Below are 20,103 nucleotides of genomic sequence, written 5' to 3' on the forward strand. Positions count from 1 at the left end.
TCTGCTTCCTGCCTGTGCTGTTCTTGTCTAATAGAGAACTGTTTAGGTCGCCAACTGCGAGGGTAGATCATCTGTTTCTCATTGCATTTCTGTCACTTTGCTTCATTTACCGCAATGTGCTGTCATTCAGCACAGGAATGGTGAGCATTGTTATGTCCTTTTGCAGAATTGAACCCTTTATTATTATGTAATTACCGACTTTATTGCTGATAACTTTGCTTGCTCTGAAGTCTGCTCTTTCTGAAATCATAGATCTTTTTCTGTTGTTGAATGGAGAATGACATATTTTGTCCATCCCTTTACTTTTATTCAGTGTGTGTGCTTGGATTTAAAGTAGTTTCCCCGGACCTCGTAACCCATCTGCGTTTTGATTTGGAACCACACTGGCAGTGTCTGCTCTTAAATCAGCATACATTGACTGTGGGCATTTAAACAGGTTCCGTAGCCGGGTGCATGCCTACCACATGTTAAGCTTTCTATTTGCTGCCCCTGTGCTTTGTTCATAGTTTTTGTTTCACTCATTTTCTGCCTTTTATGGTTTTAGTTTCGTATTTTATAGGGCTTCATTTTCTCTCCTCTAAGGGATATCAATTACAATACTTTCCTGACTTTTTGTAGTGGATACTATAGAACAGTGATAGCACACAGTTTAGAGACCAAAGGCCAAACTGCAAACCAAAACCCACTTCATATACTGCGAAGTGCCAACTTTGCAATCAAAGCTGAATGCTGAGGTTTTAGTTTGGAGAAAACAACTCTCTGTGAACACCTTTTGTCTTAAAGGAAAAACACAATAGCACACGTACCATTGGTTCACCACCAGTGCTCTACAGCTTCACTATGTACTCGGGGTGAGCCCAAGTGTTCTATCAAATGATAATAAACAGCTTCTGATGATGCATTAGAATTTAAGTCTAATCTTAAATCTTCCTTCTCTGCTGCCATTCAACGAACTGCATCAGTGCACAGAAGCAGGTCCTGACCTTCGCCATGAGAACTCACGAAAGCGTGGGGGCATCCCTGTGGCTGGGTTCCCCCCAAGGTTTTCATGCAAAACTCCTTTACTTTGTCTACGTGATGCCTCCAGGAATTTGTCAGTGATAGTTAACATTTCTTTCCCTACTGCTTATTTCTGCAAAGCATCAGCTCATGAGTTTCTACTTGGTACATTGTGATTCCTTTATCTCTCAGTCTGTCTGTCCAGTTTGGGGGCAGCCATGTCCCCTGTGATCCCACTTCTTTGAGGAATTTATGGGTTAATTTTTCAATTTGTTCAACTCCTTACCCACTATTAGAATAGAGCGGTGTTTTCTGAACTCTGTGTGCTACACTGAAAAGCCAAAGCTTCAGATTCAGTACTCATTTTTAAAGTAGTGTTAGATTAAACTGCACACTAGTAAATAAATGAATGAAATTTTAAAATAGGAACTCAAACTTTTAAATATTGTCATTAAAGAGTTATAAATGGGATGCACAGTTAGTGTTGTTTTTCAGATATAACATGATTTGAAAGGAAAAATAACTGCACTATTTAGCATATATCAATATTAGTATTGATCACATGATCTATTGGACTGTATACTATATACCAAATATTAAAGAGTTCTTTCTAGGACATTATCTAGCACCATATCATGAGATGCCATGAAGTGTACAGTTTATATGCTTGCAGTCTCCGTGTGCCTTTGAGCAGTGCAGGTTACACCCTCTGGGTCTTTGTGAAACTTGGCATCTTGTGAAGAAGCAAGTCTTCAAATCTTCTATTATCAGAAATATTAATGAACAGTATTGTATAAATTTGAATAAGCAGCTTAGAAAAGAAGGAAGCTTCTCATATTAAGGAAATGGTACACTGCTGTGTGTCACAGCCCCATAAATGCTGCTGGCAGAGAAAGGGAAAATTGTCACACAAGATGTCCCTGACCTCTGGGCTTGAACCAAGTCACAGGAACCTCTCTGGGAAGGAATTTTACTCTCTTTGAAATGTCTTATTGGCCTTAGCCACAGCTTGATTTGAATTCATGTATTTAGGAGGAAAAGTTAAATAAAAAATTTTGAAGCAGAATGTAAAGAAATCAGAGCAATGTTTTATGTATAATCAGTTTAAAAGTGTGGGTACATCAATATTTATTCACTGCAGAACATCTTCACATGAAGAGATGCAAATGATTCATCTCCAACTTTCAACTGCTGTCTCTTCCTTCGAGTTCTCCTCTCTCTTTCTCATACACATGTATTCACATGCATAATAGCGACTCTAAAATTTAATAATTAACCCCAAGTGCATTCCACAGTAATATTGCAGAAGTGTTAAAAAAGTTTATTGTGAGTTGATTAATACGTTTCTCTAATAAAAATAAATCATATTCTAATTATAGTGTGTCCAGTTAAATTAATTTCATAATATAATTTAATTATATTGGGTTGCTCTGTGGTTGGCTGTATAAGGTAATTGTAATGCACTGATTTGCACTCAAAACCTTCAATATTCTTTTAATATGATGACAAAGTGAAAAGTGGGATTTAAAATGTGTAGGGGACAAGAAAGCAGCCAGCTCGTGACAGTGCACTTTGCCTCGTGCACTCGAGAGCCTGGCTGAGACTCAGAGCCACTCACGAAAGAATGCTCACACATGCAATGTCAATAAAAGTTTTTTTAAAAGTATAATAATTTTTAAATATAATAGAAAACTTGAAAATAAGCCAAGCTCTTATTTTAGCTGGAATTATGGTCCAGCGTAAAGATAGAAAATTTTATACACAAAATGTAGGAAATCAAGATATACTTTCCTGCTGTTATTGAAACTATAAAATTTTACATCACAGAATATTATTTACTAAAATATGAAGGGTAAAATTATCATCAGACTAATATTGGTTTCTGATTAATAGAATATAGCATATAAATGTAATTTAATGTACAATAAAATCAGCTACCATATTAATTCATTCAAATTTGTCAACACTGTAAACTCAGATCATTTTCTAAATTTAATTATATTTTTATTTTCCTCTTAGCTATAAAGTCATCATAACAATATCACTTAGAACCACAATATGAGACTGCAGTTTTTAAGACAGCAACATTTTCTCCTTAAAAATAATGTTGGCAGAAAGTCATATATTAAACCCAAACACATTTAGGCACAAGAGTAGACATCATTTATAACAGGAAAGAATTCAGAAAATTATTCCCGTGTGATTTCCCCTTACTGATTAATTGTGGAACTAAAACTTGATGCTGATGCACTTAAATGTGTCCTGCCTACATTTTCCTCCTGAGTGCAGTGTGACAGTATTTACAGTTTCATATTTATTGAAGCAGATTTGTAGCACCAACAACTCCAATTCATTGGGCGAACATTGGACTACTCGTTGTTTTTAGTTTACATGTAGATTGATCCATGGTTGACCGGCTGGTGGATGCAATATCTACCTTCAGGAAGGCTTTACAGATGCTCAGATTCACACAGACAAAGCTGTGAGACTGAGGGTGACTGAGATTCACTTAGTCTGAAAGAGGGGCTCCTCTTTCACATGTGTGGTCCTGGGCAGGGATGTGTTCCCCGACAGGATCACGTAAGTTTATCCAGACATCTTCATTCTTTGAAAACCAAGGTGAGCTTTTATGCTACTTCATACAGTAAGGTAAAATGAATTGTTTCAAAGGCTAAAAATTGTCCACCCTGACACACAGGTGGTTTGCCCTTATCTTTCTCAAAATTGACAGGCTGGAGAAAGACTGGAGGATTTCACTGCGTCTCTGTTTTACCTTGCTTCTCTTCTGTCTTTTGTTCACAGTACTGACAACGCACGAGGCTATGCTCAGTCCCACAGTGACGAACTCTCACGGGGCTTGGTCCACTGTGGAAGATCATCTGTACGTGAGTCAGTGTGTGGGAGCACAGTTAGAAACTGTGATGTGGGTTGACAGGGAGCACAGGGAAGCAGCACGTGGGAAGGGCGGGAGTCAGACGCACAAGGGCTTTAAAGGTGGACTCCGGGAGGGGCCAGCTCCCCAAGAAGCCAGAGGCAAGAGATTGGAACTGAGGAATTAAAAAGGACTTCTTACTCTGTGATCCCAGGCTGGTAGCCTCCCAGTCTCCTCATGCCTGGAATATAGAACTGAAAGGGTTAGTAGATACCAAATTTCATTACCTCTCCTCTCTGTCCTCTAACTTTTGCAAAGTGCTTCCATGACACTCTAATGTGTCATGTGTACGCCTCCTAGAATTCACTGGGTCTCACCCGAGAGCCTTCTGCTTTCCTTCTCCTTTTTCTCCTTTTAGATGGTGGTCAGAACCTTAACCTGAGATCTACCTTCTTGACAAACATGTCAGCACACGCACAGTCAACACAGTACTGTTACATGGAGGCAAAATGTCCCACAGCTCATCTCTAGAGCTAATTCATCTTGCATAACTGAACACTTATGACTGCTGAACAGTATTCTACTTTTTAAGACCTTTGACATTTTACACCCGGAGAGATGTACAGGCAGGCTAGTAACAGGAGGACTAAGGATCTCAGCTCACCCTCCCCTCCCCAGCGTCACAGAGGTCCAGCATACTGAGTTGAGAAGCGTGGCAGTCTCCCAGAACCCTCTCATGATGCCAAAGTAACAAACCAGCACCCTGAGCTGAGCGGGAATACTGCTCTGCTGAAGAGACCCCATTGCTCACTAAGGACTGGCCACCCGTGCTTCCAGTCACCGACACATCAGGGTCACCCCATCTGCTGTTGTAGACAATCATGTCCTCATGAAGACACTCATCTCTACCACTGGTAAGGGCTGTTTTACTCTCCGTGTGAATCTGTGTCATAAGCAGAGTAAGAGCCCACAGAATTTCCATTCTCTCTCATCTCTGGATTCCGAGAATGATGTCTTACCTATAAGGAGGGCTCAGGAGCCAGGAAATGTAGCAGCCTCTAGAATTCAGAAGAGAAAAGGAAATAGATTCTCCCTTCAGGAGACGGGCTTCAGGAGGAACACAGACAAGAAAAGACCGTGACTGCGGCCCGGTGAAACCTGTTGTGGACTCCTTGCATCTAGTCCCATGAGATGATGGATGCAAATTATTTTAAACTACTAAGGTTTTGGCCATGTGTGTTAACCACATTTGGAAGCCCAGACAATCTGCAAAGATAGAGGAATGCAAAACTACAACTTGGCAGAATTTGAAGAATTTTTATTTCTAGTTTTCTACCTAGGACGGAGAGCAGGAAGAAATTCTCATGCCAATAGTTTGGAAGAGGCACATAGAGTTATATCTATACCTCTTCATGAAGAGTCATGCAGGTGGGAAAGGAGGGACCGTATTCATAGACCCCATAGCCATCCCTCATGGACCCTGGCAGATGTGGATACACACCTGACCATAGACCTCCCATGGATACCCTGACTGGCATGCCAGCTGGGTCTTCCACAAGGCCCTCCCGGGCTATAGAGCCTGAAGCTGCAGAGGGTCACCACCCAGGCTCTAGGGCCACACTCTTCTCTTCACCTTGACTGAGACCTTGGGCTATCAACTGAGAATTCCCTTACCTGAGCTCTGTCCTCTCTAGGATGGGTACAGTGAAAAGTATCCACCTTCTCATGTTCCCGGGAGGACTGTTAATGTACACAGCTGCTTAGAATAATAATGGTCATATAACTAGATCAGTGAGCTGTCCTTAATATAATTTTTTTCTATGGGAAGTACAGCACCTGACATTTTTTAAGAGAAAAAAAAAAAAAACCAGAAAAATCAAGAAGCAAGCAACTGAAAAACAACAAAAGCAAATGACAACAACAACAATGACAAAACAATAGCGATAAAGGATCTCAAAACAAGATGACAGGAATTTAGTAATGGTTGGTATATTGCAATTATTCTCTGCAAAATAGTTTTAAAGGAGAAAATATGGAGGAAAATAAAAGCAGCAAGTCAGAACATGTTGCCTGAGAGTAAAAAAAAAAACCCTTCATACCGCCTGATCCAGACTCCTCATTTTCTGAAATAAGAAGAGCAAATTGTTCGGGTTGTGCTGAATGTGCTCAGTGAGGTAGCAACCAGGCCACCAAGGAGTGGAAAGCGTCCGAGCGCCTGCCAGGTCAATGACCTCGTGCTGCTCTGTGACCAAACACTGCAGGATTGCCTTCCCAAATCCAAGTGGATAATTTATTTGAAATCCACTTGGGGAAGTCAGGCGCACAGACCAGGTTTACAGATCATGCATTCTGCTGGGATATTGTTGCTTGTTTTTCTCTCTTGTAAACCAATTTTTATTTCTAGTTTTCTACCTAAGATGGAGAGCAGGAAGAAATTCTCATTGCCAAATGCTCACAGTGGGAAGAGATACTAGATTATCTACAAGCATCTGCTGAATCTCAACCTACATGAAGAAAACTGTCAATTAATGGACATCAAAGTCATTAGCTCCAAGCACTACACCAAGTGGTAACAGGTCTACAGATGCCACAACATGGTCTGTCTTGTTTCTACTCACTGGCCTGAAGGGGTCCCTGGACTCCTTAGAAAGAAATGAATGCTTTTTAATCATCCGCTCAAAACCCAGGGCATGCAAAGAAAATTACACCAAGCCTGAGCCTCATTCTGGCCACTACCAGCTGTGTTCTAAATATAAGAGGCAAGTATTTACATGACAAGGATGGAAGATGTGTCAGAATTTCTTCAGAAAGCTCTATCCTTTAAAAGTCAAAGAACTTCTACTTCCAAGGCAATAAATTCGTATTTTGTGTGTGCCTAGAGACACAAGACTCAAGGAAGAAGGAATATATAGAGGGCTGGCATTTCTGCCATAGGGTTGCTGAGACACTCTTAGGACTGAATAGAACAATTGTGACCTGTGATATACCTATCTTGAGTGTCCTGAATGCCAGCCCATGCAGCATACAGGAGTCCTTTGTTTCCCATTCTCTCCCTGAGATATTGCCCAGTGTCCACGCTCACTCTCCTGTGAATCTCTCTCTCCCCTTCCCAGCCCCGTTCAGCCTGGCTCATGTCTATTTATTTCCCACCACCTTTCATTTCCTCCCAGACACCTTTGTTGACCTTTGGTGAGTGTCTTGGTTACTTTTTAGTTGCACTGAGACAAAATACCTGATGCCCAGAGTTAGGAAGGAAAGGCTTATTTCTTACAGTTCTTGGAGTTTTCAGTCCATCCTCAGTTGGCTCTAAGACCGGGTGGCATGGTGGGACCACAGTTTATGGCAGCCACGAACTGCAAGGTAGGAACAGGAAAGAGCAAGACACACCTTCCTCCTGCCATTACATCATACCCTGGCTCCACCACCTCTGGCTGGGTGAAACACTTACACCACTAATCCAAGCGTTAGATAACAAACCAATCACAAACACTAGATTTGGTTGAGTCCATAATTCATGAGGCTTGGGGGCCACTGACATAAACCACAACAGTCGGGCAGGGGTAGGGGCGTCTCACGGGAGCCTTGCTGGAATTGTCATACCGTGTCAGCCTTGTCTCCTTTGCCTCTCTGAACAGCAAACTCCTGGTGCTCAGTGGCTGAGAGATCGATCTGCATATACTTAGCACAGAACATGATTTTGGGGCACAGTGACAAGGCATCTAAGGGAATCTTAAAGTAGATAGATCACTGCCTTTTCTGCCATCTGGTAATGATCACACACACTGTCAGAGCTGGAAAGCAACCCTTATTATCTACTCAAGAAGGAGTATTGGAAAATGAATGAAGGAGCACTGCTTCTAATGATACACTTCACTGCACAGTAAACAAACAAAGGTTGCTGGGCTATTCTAATTAACAGCAAATGGCTAAGAAATCATCCTATGCCAGATCACAGGTGACTGCTAATGCGGACTGACTAACCAGTATGCCAGGATCAGGAGAAAGTGCTGTAGAAAAATGTCCTCCCAACCTACATAAAGATCCAAAGATTACTCTGTGTTCTCTAAATGAAAACAGTCGTCCTTGCATTGATATCTGGTGCTTCTTTGTACTGCCTGTGTCAACCACACAGAAGGTTAGAAACACCAGAAAATGTTACTTTACAATAATGCAAAAATATTGTTAGTCTTGCAAGTAAAAATAAATCACACATTCATGCAAGACATCCACTAAAATGTAGGATACAACAAAGAAGACAGAATTCTGCACATAGCAGGACATGCATCAGCATTCTAATTAACACCGAGCCTATCAATTAAAGGCCATGTTTCACTTTGCAACCCTGGCTAAAACCTGAAAGTAAACAAGGCAAGAAAAGAAAGTAGTGATAGAATACCGTAATATAAACAAATCCCCAGTTGGAAGAATTGGAGACAAGCCCAGAATCAAGCACACAGTGGAGGAATTCAGAGCCTTTCCTGCCTCTGCTCGCAACAGATGGCAGATCTAGAGAAAGCATACGAGAAGACTATAAAACCTCCACTGGGAGGGTGGGTAGAGGAGCTCAGAAAACTGGAAAAGAAAGCTGCAGGGAACGGTGTGCCTCTGAGGGCTGGATTCCGTGGGTGGAGGAGCACAGGTGAGGACGCTGTGTGGGGAGAGGTCTCCTGCAGACGCCAGGGGTTAGAGGGTGTCGCCTGCTCCCCGTGAGGGCCACAGCTGCACTTGCTCCGGAATGGACACCCAGGCTGCTGGCTTTGGGAGGCAGAGAGCACAGTGAACATGCCTGCCGGCGTTGTCTCTAATTACAACAAACCCAGTAAGACCCCAGTTCTGAACCCAACTATAGCCTCCAAAAGCCCATCGTCTGTTTCTCTAACAAGCACAGGGCACCCGAGCTCCTGGAGACTTGTTTTCTCTCCTCTGCTTCCTATAGTGGAACCAAAGTTGGTGCATACTTTGGACATCCGTGTTCCTGTAAATTGAAAGCAAATAGGGAACCCTGAATCAGGAAGGAATTCCTAAGATATCCAGTCCCAGCCTTAGGGAACAATAATTATGGGGGTGTTTTAAGACTCTAATACTCTTGTTTAAACCCCAACAAAGCGTAGGCCACACTGAGTTATTAGATGTGCAGAATTGCACAAGCAAAGTAAACATTAATTAAGATTTTTCTCTTATAGGAGACCAACTGGAACCAAATTCTGCTCGTGAGTTTTATGATCCCACCGAGGTTGGATATCCATATCTAAGGCCTTACTGTGCTTTATTGCATGAATATAATAAATATTGCACCATACACACTTAAAAGAGGTCAAACAATTAAAAATATGGGGAACATTAGAATCCTTGTTTGCCACCTTCCACGATCTGTCTGAGAGAAAATCACCAATAGCAACAGTGTGTCACTAACAATCTTTTGATTTAAGCTAGTAGCAGTTGAGCAGAGGAAAATTGTCTTCCAACAATACTATCACTACCAAATTTTTCAAGGTAATTTAGGTTTTTGGTTTTGATTTTTTTGGGGGGTCTGATCAAGAGGTGTGAGAGAATGGCTCATTGAATTTTCATATGTCTGGTAACTGGAGAAATTTATAAAATTTTCCATTTTTGGAACTTTTCCTATCTATTTTACAAATGCCTATTCATATCATTTATTAATTACCTATTAGATAATTTTGCTATTTTTTCTGTATCATTTTTGAGAACCCCATAGGCCACACATTTTAAATATTTTCTTTCAATTTTTTACTTCACTTTATTTACCTATTTTAACTACATCTTAATTTAAAAATATGTATCATTTTATGAAGTCAAATTAATGTTATTCTTACTTTCATCTTTTTCTTTTGATGTTTATATAGACAGTAATTATTCCACACTTAAAAATTATATTGTCCTCAATATTCAGTGTCTGTAATTGTTTTGAAATAAAGATATGAATATTTTTGTTGGAATTTGAACTTAACATTGTATTTATTGAATAGTAGATGTATTAAGAAACCATGCAGAAATTTCATACATACCTTGAAGGCTTTGGTCTATATCATTGAAAAACCATTGGAGACTTTCATTGCAGGCCACATATAACTAAATTTATATCTAAAACATCATTCTCTATAGAGTACAAAAGATGGATTAGGGAATTGAGAGTGCTCTAATTTGAACAATCTCCATTCTGCCTTTGACATTAAATACTATGATTCTAAATTATCAGTACCAAAACACTGCCTTCCTGCATTTTGGTGAGACACATGAGGTTGGTCAAAAACTAGGTTCCACGAAGCCATTCAAAGACACAAAAAACACTTCTAGGGTTGTAAGGAATCAGTAAGTTTTAAAAAGCTAACGATTTAGGACAAATTCAAAGTTGGGTTCTGAGTGAAACAAGCTCTCTGAATTCTGTTGCTACACTTTCCAAGATGGTAAGATTTCAAGAATGCTCACGTGACAAATGTAGGATGGTAATGGGCTGGAGGTCAGGGGAGGAGATTTGTGACCCCATTTACACACATACTTGGCAAAACTGAAAGCTTCCAGGGCATTTTCTCAGATATAGACAAACTGTATGAACACATACCGTGTTTTCACTAGACCAGATTGGAAGCAACCCTGATAACCCTCAGACAAGAGAGCCTTTGTGAAGTGTGTCTGATCATCTTTTACTGTGTGACAAACTACCGTTAAACCAGGAAGATGACATGATGTATTATCACGTGTGAGCCTATGGGCACTCATTGCGTGGAGGGAACCCTATCAGCTGGAGTGCAGGAGAGTTAAGTGTCACAGTAAGGGACTGAAACGTTTCTTCCAGTCCTGACTACTACAGCTAAGATCAGCTGGCACATCACACAGGGGGCCGGTGAACAAGGGAATCTATTCACCACTGGGAAATGTTTGATAATATATTTGGAAGAAGCAGGAAGAAAGCCGGGCACTGAGCATTATTATTTTTTACCTCACACAAAGAATGAAATACCTAAACATGTTTCTCTGCATTGGCAAGCTAAATTTCATTCCCGATGAAAAGAAGTAACTATTAATTTATTGGCAGAAGATGAGTGGCCAGACCAGTGCTCAGGGTCTACCAGATCCTGAATAAAATCACCATCAAGAAAACGAGCAACTTATCAGAAAACCAGAAACACGATTTAACAATTCTCCCAAGGAGGAGGCGTCTCCATGACATGCAGTGGTGTGCACTGCCGGGTGTAAACTGCACAGTGAATGGACCTGTTTCGTCCTCTCACCTGGGTGTTTGCTCACAACTGGACAGAGGACTCTATTTGGAGCCCTCAGAAGCCCCCACGCCTGTGTTAAACCCCCAGTATCTCCTCTCTCGTGATGACAAAGCTCACTGTCAGAGGAAAAGAGCAGCTCCAAGAAACGGTCTGAAAGCGTCGCTTTGTGTAACTTGGCTGCCAGACAAGACCGGGGGTTTATCTGCAGCAGGACTGAGGCTCCTTCTCAGGAAGACCAGCAGCTGCTGCTGCCAAGCACAGAAACTCTATGCAACGGTTTGAGCCGAGAAGAAAAGGGCCCTGTCCGATTGGGATCACAGGAAGGGGACTGTCCAGGACCGCAGGGACAGCATCACTCTGGAAAAGAGCCACAGGTACCCGAGGCCCTGTGCAAGGCAGGAACCAGGTGCGGTCAGGCAAGGTGAGGCCCTGTGTCAGCCAGCCAGCCTGTGGCTGTGAGCACAGATGTGTCACCTGCCGGTCCTGTGAAGGCCGTGAGGATCAGGACAAGAGGACAGTTACAGGCTCCCTGAGGAGGGAAAACCAAGCCAGTGTGAGGCTGCTCAGGGTCTGCTCTCATGGGAAGCTGCTGCACAGATTTGGATGGCCTAATGTAGTTGCCACACTGTGCATTGCTATGCATTTAAGAGCTGGTGTTTGATTTGGTTTTTGCCTTCATTCTTTATAGGGCTGGAAATCTGAAGTGATTCTTGTTTATAAACTGTGTTTTCAGCTGAATGTGGCCACTGCGGTATAGTTTAACAGTCATGAACTACAGGTGGGTCAGTGCAACTCCAGCTGAAAGACAGAAAATCTGCCAAGTGTGTGTGTGTGTGTGTGTGTGTGTGTGTGTGTGTGTGTGTATGCAAAGGTCTCTCTGCTGGCAGAAGGGCAGGAGGTCTCTCTGGTGTCACTTTAGGAGAAAAGATCCTATGGTGTTGACACCCACCATCTCCTCAGCAGAGGGCAGCAGGCACCTCAGCTAAATGACACATCTAGACAAAACTCAGCCGTTAAGGTCTTGAGGAGCAGCCCTGAGGCTGCCCAGCTTCCCCTCTGGAACCACAGGCACCATTGGGGCACCTATGGGAGGTATTTGTATGCATCGCCATCATTACTGGAACGTGCTCTTTCTCATCATTTCCCTCCAGGTAAACCTTCCAGCAGTCCAGGGCAACAGAGGCAAACAGTGAGGGGTGGGCGGGACGCAGAGCGTTGTACCAGTGCCCTCAAGATTTGGTTTCCATCTTGTGAAATATTGTCTTTGATTATCTGACAGTGTGTTTGGTACCTAGATAAGAACAACCGCTTCTACGGAAATCCATTCAATCTCTTCAAGTTTCACCAGCTGGGAAGACGGCTGTCAGCGTCATAGTCTAGTCTTTGAGGCTAAAATCTTCGCCTCTTTTTGAAAGAAAAGATCTGGACCCAGCATGGTCTATTTTCAGCTGCTGCTATCACACAGGTGCATGCTGTGCTGTGAGGCATCATGAATCCCAGTAGGGGTAAGAAACAAGGAGGGAGAAGGAGAGATGATTACCCTCGGCAGCTTCCCAGGGAGACCTGCACCCTGCAGTGTGGCTGCCACCCATGCACGTGTGTTGCAGAACCTTCACTTAGCCCCCAGGGGCCTGGAAACTTGCCATGGCCACCCTGCAAAATGGAAAGGGGATCCCCTAACCTTTTGCTTGCTCTGATCCTCATTCTGCAGCACCTCTGTCTCTGCCATAGCTCCCCTGGCGTTCTGTTGTGTTAAAACTTAACTGCGCCAACTTGATTGGCTCTAAAGACACCCTGGGCACTAATAAACACTATCTGAGTGTGCATGAGCAGGCCATGGAGGTGTGACGTGGGGACTGTGTGGGTGGACAGTGGCACCATTGTGCTGGCACTGTTCTGCTGCTCTCCCTTCCCAGCCACCATGAACCAAGCATATTTTCCTCCACCCTTCCACCAGGCTTCTGCCTTGGAGCAGCCAGCCATGGACTGAATCCCACTGAAGCATGAGCCCAATTAAACCTCTCCTCATTTAAATGGTAGATGTCAGCCTTTTGTCTCAGTCTCAGGAAGCTGAGCTCTGCAGGTCCCTTGTCAGTGGAAAGACAGGTAAAATCAGTCCTGTCTGTCTTCTCTCTTTCCTCCCTTCTCAGCCTGTCCCCAAGGGCCTTCTATATCTCAGAGCACACTGCACTGAGCTCTTCAAGCTAATAATTTAAAAAAAAAAAAAAAGGATTTGGAAAACCGTGTTTATTTTAGACTCTGTTGCCATGAACCTATTCCAACAACTGGTGCAACAATTCAATATGAAGCAACAGGAAATCTTTTGTTTGCTGCCTCCTCTTTGCCCTGCTGAGCTACCCATAAGTGGGCACAGCCAACGGGCCTTGAAGCTCCATCCACAGAGTGTGGCTGTGACACTTTGTCCTCACGGGAAGCTCATCCCTCCTCAACAGAGACGCCTCCTTTCACAGGAGGCTTTGAGGACCTACATGGAGCAGTAGAGAGCCAGTCACCACAGCTGTCTCTTTTGCCAAATCTCCCTGAGAAATGAGCAGTGACAGCCGCCAGCCACCAAGTCAGCGTCTTTCAACCCAGGACTTAGCACAGAGAAGGAAATATGCTCATTTAGGAACCGGCACAGACGTGTCAGAAGGAGACCATTGAGACACTTCAGGGAGGGGAGCCTCAGGCAGGGGGTCAGGACACAGAGCTTCCTCTCCAGGCTTTCAACCCACAGCATTCAAGTTGTACAATATTGAAATGTACATTGTTAGTGTTTGGAGGCCTCTGCCTTTATTATAGCAGCATAGTGGCTCACATTAGAAAGCTGGTTTACTGCTCTCTCAACCAAAACCAAGAGCTGCTAGGGGTGGCCCCACAGTTGTGGGTCGCATGACAATGACACGGAGCTGTAGCCCAGGCTTCATGGCGGAAGCCGCTCTACCTGTGAGCGCTGGCCCCTGTCATCGGTCTGTTGTGCAGCTCGGTACAGGGACCATTGCTACCCTTGGAGAAAGGGGTCCAGGAGATTAAGGACAAGGGATGGCGGGGAGAGAAAGGGAAATAATTAGAATAGAGATAAGGCATGCACAGGAACTTAATAACCTCAGCAGATGTAAACACCATGTGCTGTACACATGAGCTAAGATTAGTAATGTCAGCAAGAAGGAAAACCGGGAAAGGAAATTAAGGGAGAAGGGGGCAGGGGAGGGAAGGAGATTAAAAGAAGAAACAACCTGCGTTATGTATGTGTGCCCACTCCCAAAGATGACTGCAGACTACACACATTGCAAGCATGCACCAATAAAAGTAAATTAAAGAATAAAAGGCAAATAATACCTGTTTTCATTTATTAGCACTAACATAATTCAATACACATTAATTTAGTTGAGTCTACGGAAGAATATTGCTTGTGATTTCTTAGTCGAATTTTCATTTGATGATCTCCATGGCTTCAAGAGTCAAGCCACAGCCAAAGAAAAAATACCTGTAATATTGCAAAAGAACTTTTGTGTCATTTCTGGTATTTCAGGAGGTCAAGACTTTTTTGTTTCCACAGAGGACTTCACCTGCAGCAGGGATTTCTGCTCTGAGTTTCTCTGGCAGACTTAAACTAGATATTTATTATGGATTCACACTCAGTGGCTCCATATTTTAGGTAACTCAGTGTTGTCTTTCCATACAGTGAAACGGTCCCTGGACTGGAAGCTTGGGAAGCTCATGCATTGAGTCCTTCCCTGTACTCAGAAAAGCTACGGCCACTGACTGCTCTCCATTATTGCTCACAAAACCTTCCATGGCTGCATTTTATTTTAGCAAAGAATACAAATTGCTTAATGGAAGGCAAACAACACTGCTTAGACATTCCAGTTGCTTTGAAAGAGATGAAGTATAAGATAAATATTGGTAGTGCATTATTTGTTTTGCTCTTAACTCAAACTTAGAGACTTAAAATACCAAATGTGCTACCATGTAAGGTAGCTCTGTGGGATGGTAATCCAGATGGGTTGGCTGACACAGAGTCCTCGCCAGGGTTGTTCTGGTTGTTGGCAGAAATGATTTTCAGGTGGATGCCACAAAAAAGTCCTCATTTCCTTGCTAGATTTGGGTGGGTGTGTTCTTAGCTTCTAAAGGACACCTGAATTCTCTGGCTCATGACTCTCTTATTATCAAAGCCCTTTGGCTTTTCTTTCTCTTGTTTCCTATCACTCAGGTGTTCCCATCTGCCTGCCCAAGTTGGAAAAGTTCTCATTTTTAAGGGCTCCTGTGATTGACAGGACCCATCTGGATCATCCAGGGTAAGTCACCCCACAATGACTTCCATAAATTTAATTACATCTGCTAGATCCTTCTTGCCATGTAACAGAACAATTTCACAAATCCCAGGGACTTGGGTATAGGTCCCTTTGGACAGATGTAATTTTTCTTAACTGTGGCACATTGCAAAATAATCCAGGATGTTGAATATCTTTGCAAAGATAAGTATCTATCATTTGCAATAAATATTAGGGATTGAACCTGCAGGCAGTTATTATTGAATTTTATTTTTAAAATATTTTGGTAAGGATATAGCTCTCATTTTGGCTCTATAAATTTAAATTGCTATAGGCATACACATCTTTTTAATGTTTGTGTTATACACAAAATACATTATATACATACATATTTATAAATATCATATATGTACCTGTACATGAGTATGCATGTAATAAAGGTATAGGATAATGGTCACTGAAATTATGATTATTGAATATTTACACTCCTGGCAATTCATCACACTCTCCTCTATGTAGATTTTGATGTTTGTACTTGGTTATTCTTTTAACTTACTGTTATGGAGTACCTTGCATTATCTACGTCATTAATATTTTTAAAAGCAGTTTTGTTTGAAAGGAAAGTAACTGTTTCACAAATGTGAAGAAGGCTTGGCTGTCTGCCGTGTACATTTTCCTCAAAGACAGTGAACTACACAGGGCTCTTCCAAAGTGTAACACAATATACATCCACCCACTATAATTGCTCGAGAACAAAGAAGGAGCTAAAATGCTAGTGGTTTTCATTTTAATTACTTTTTAGTGACTTGTTTTACTTTTTAAGGGCACACACTTTTATAAACCTATTTGTGTACATATTTACTAGAGTAAGATATTTAACTTTCAAATTGGAAATAATTTTTCTGCCACGCTAGGAACAACCTCTTTTTTTAAACAACCATTTAATAAGCATATGATTGTCATACCAAAAATCTACACTCATTTCATGTATACAAGTTGATGACTTTGAAGGTATCACTGCAATCTGCCATAAACATATCTATTACTCCCTAAAAGTTTTCTTCTGCTATCTCCCTCTGCTATTTCCCCCAATCTTGCCTGCCCAATGCAATTGGTATCTTTTAAAAATAGAAGGCATCTTTCGGTATGATCGCACAGAGGATGGGTTGTTGTAAAGCCAGGACAACACGGTAGCCTTTCTTGCCTCAAATACCTCTCCAAGTCAATGGCTAGCAAGCAAGAAAGCACCCAGCACACTTCCACACAATGCATTTTCTGAGAACACTGTGAAATCTACAGGCACCACATGGGCCAGTCATTTTCATTGCCCTAACAATTTATCACATGTCAGCATGGCTAGGCCCACAATCTAAAGAAAGCAATAAAAACCAGGTCACAGTATTACCAGTATTTGCCATGTTCTTCGTTTCTTTTTTAAAAAATCAATTCTTTTGTTCACAGAAGCTGGCTATTTCTAAGCAAAATAAAATGTTGATTTTTATCTCATGAGTTTCTGATGTAGCATAAATTCAAAGTAAAATAAATTGATTTCAATTTCTTCTAATGCATTGCTTAGTGAAGGCAACGATTCTGCAAAGGGAGAAAATTACAGCACTAAAGGTTACATGAAAGACAGGCATGAAAGGAAAATGACATAGAGGAAATATTTAATATGAGAGAACCGGCCCTGAGCAAATATTTTACACTGATGTCTTGGTTTCATAGCATTTCCAATATCAGTTGTAAAAATGTTCTACAAATTTCCTTTAATATTTTAATAGAAATGTAGAGACTTAGGCAAAGTAGACAGGAGCACACACCAGTGGAAGCTGTTGCCTTTGCCTTGGACACCCAGAGGTGGACCAGTGCAGGTCTCTCCGTGAATCCCCCAGTGTCCTCTGTATTCACCCACGTGACAGCAGGGAGCTTCATTCCCTGGAAAATGACATCTCCCAAGGCAAGGTCAGGCCAGCCTTCCATACCAACGCCACTAATGGACTGAAGGCACACAAATCAATATGGCACAGAGTGTCCCTCCTCACTATGGCGAAGAGGGAGCCAAATGTTGGATCTCAGAGTGGCCCCAGTTCTATCCACTCATTGGTCCTCCCAAAGCTCTGCATAAAGAGAAGAAGAAAGGTACAGATAATCATTGGAGTCTCATTGTCATCTTTGATAAAGACCTGAAGAAAAGGAAAGATGTTCAGCTGAGCTAGGCCTTGGCAAAACTCTCACCAATCCAGGGTAGGCTAGGACCTGCAGAGCAAAGATGCCCAGGCAGGCAGATGTACCCAAAAAGCCAGGGACAGCATAAAGCTAAGGATTCTTAAACCCTCTTCCTAGAGTTTCAGAACCCAGACCAGAGAAGGGAAAGAGAAACCAGGAGTCACACTAATGGAACTCTGTTATCTTTGAGATCTATAATGGCTCCCAGAGTCTCATTTATGGAAGAAAACTGAATTGTGGGGTGCTAGTCTCATCTGTGGATTCATCAAATGATGAATTTGTGACTGAACATGGTGATAGGGGCTGGAGTCCATTTGGAGACTGAACTCTGAGGTTGTGACCTAGAAGGGTGTCCTCTCCTCCTCACCTCCTCTTCCCATCACATTTTTGCTTCCTGGATGCCATGAAGTGTGTGGATTTTCTCCAACAGGACTTTCCATCATTTTGTTTCTGCATTTCAGCCAATCAACCGTGGACTGAATTCTCTAAAATCCCTGAGCCAAAGTAATCTTCTCCACCTTCAAATTGGGAGTACTTTGTCTTAGCAGTGACAAAGTGACTTCCATAAACTCTTGCCAAAGACTCGGTATGGCCTCAATATTTACCCCTCAGACATGGGCTTTGGAGTTATTCTCTCCTGGCCTTGACTCGACCCAGAAGTTAAACCCATTTAAAAGGTGAGTTGCCTAATTCTTACAAACCCTGTTCTTTCACTGATCAGTTAGGAATGCAAATAAATCTGTATCAGTTGCTCAGTCAATTGAGCAGTCAACAGAAGCAAATATAGAAATTATCCCTGAGAACTAAATGTATATTTAGTCAACTGTGTTCAATTTGTAAATATTAACATACAAACATCTGTTGTACTCACACACCCCACTCAACTCCTTCTACATGTACTTATCCTCACAGAAAGAAAAATACCCTGGATGAAGATAATGGAATATCTTCAATCAAACACATATAAACCAACCTAGGCTATATCTACATTCTCCCCCAGTCCCTCCTGTTAATCCTCTCTTTTCAATGTGCTCACATCTGTTTTCTTTTCTCTGCATTCTGAAATGCAGCTGTGAGATGAACACTCTCACTTGCCCTCCTGACCAATCTCTGGTCACTGATTCCTTCGTGAAATCTCCAGCCCAGAAGTCACAAGAGATTCCTTTGACACATCCAATAGTTCAAGAAATTCTAGGCACTTTGGGACACAAGGTCCGCATTGCTTCCTCTGCACCCACATCAGACTCAGGCACCTCCTGGGATTCTGGGATTAACCATCCTTGCCTTCCATCTGGGCCCATATCCACAGTGCATGTTCCCTATGTACACTCCCCTCCCACCACCTCTTTAGTTGGGAGTTGAACCCAGGGCCTACTCACTGAGCTAAACTTCCAACCCTTTTTATTTTCTATTTTAAAATAGGCATTAAATTGCCCAGGCTAGGATTGAACTCGTGATGCCTCAGCCCCCCACCAACCTGATTATAGGCACAGAGATTATAAGCAAGTGCCACCCTGCCAGGCACAGCCCCCTCTTCTGACCTGGTGCATGTCCACTCAACTTTAAGCCATGTGGCGGTATCATTCCTAGGAGAAATGATAGGAAAGCCTTGCTTGACCTCCTACAGCTGGAGTAAACCCTTGCCTTCAAGTCTTTGTCTCATGTGACTCTGCGTCCTGACTTAGTTTTCAGGTGCCCTTTCCCACAGAGTAGACATAGAGGGAGGCATTGTGTGTGTGTCCTCACTGAAGCACAGGGACACAAGCACAGTGTGTTTGGAAGAAATATTTCTCTGGTTATCCAAGCAATGGATGAGTGAGACTCAAACCTGTGATTTTATGTCAGCGACTCTTTATTTGTCTTTATTGTTAGTATCCTCCAAATACTTGTAGAAAGGCAGGCAGGAAACCAGTGGAGATTTAATAGATCTTTCATCCCAGTCATTTATCAGCATCATTCTCCTGGACAGTAAGACACCTTCTACCGTAATTAAAAAGTCAGTGCCACTCCTCATGCCTTTGACCCTCTCTGACCTTCTCCCACGCAGTGTGGTTTCTGGCTCTGATGTCTCCTTTCTCTCCCCTCTGGCTGCCTCCTTTGCTGAGCATAAAGCAGGTCCAATAATCTCTCCAAATTTTTGCATCACTTCTCACTCTCACACAGTTAAATGATTCTTTTACTTCCACGCTTTTGTAAAGAGCTATCAAACATCTACAAAGAGCTCCAGGCTCTACTTTCTTACCTGTCATTCGGTGACCAAGAAGTACCTTTTTTAATTCCTTGAATTTAATTTGATTTCTTTGTTACGTTTTTGAAATTGCATTTGGCAAGGTCCTCAGTGGCCCATGTTTGCCAGTGCGACCTGTTCAGGCCAGAGTCATCTCACAAATGGTCTGCAGGGTATGCTGGATTTCTTTGCCTTTGACAGTTTCCAGCCTCTCTGAATCTCTCGCTGGCAGCTGTGCTCAGCTCTGCCTCGGTCATTTCTATT

This window comes from Cavia porcellus, unplaced genomic scaffold (genome assembly GCF_034190915.1).
Source record: "Cavia porcellus strain 051 isolate PalLab524CR breed Dunkin Hartley unplaced genomic scaffold, mCavPor4.1 scaffold_11, whole genome shotgun sequence".
Taxonomy (NCBI): domain Eukaryota; kingdom Metazoa; phylum Chordata; class Mammalia; order Rodentia; family Caviidae; genus Cavia; species Cavia porcellus.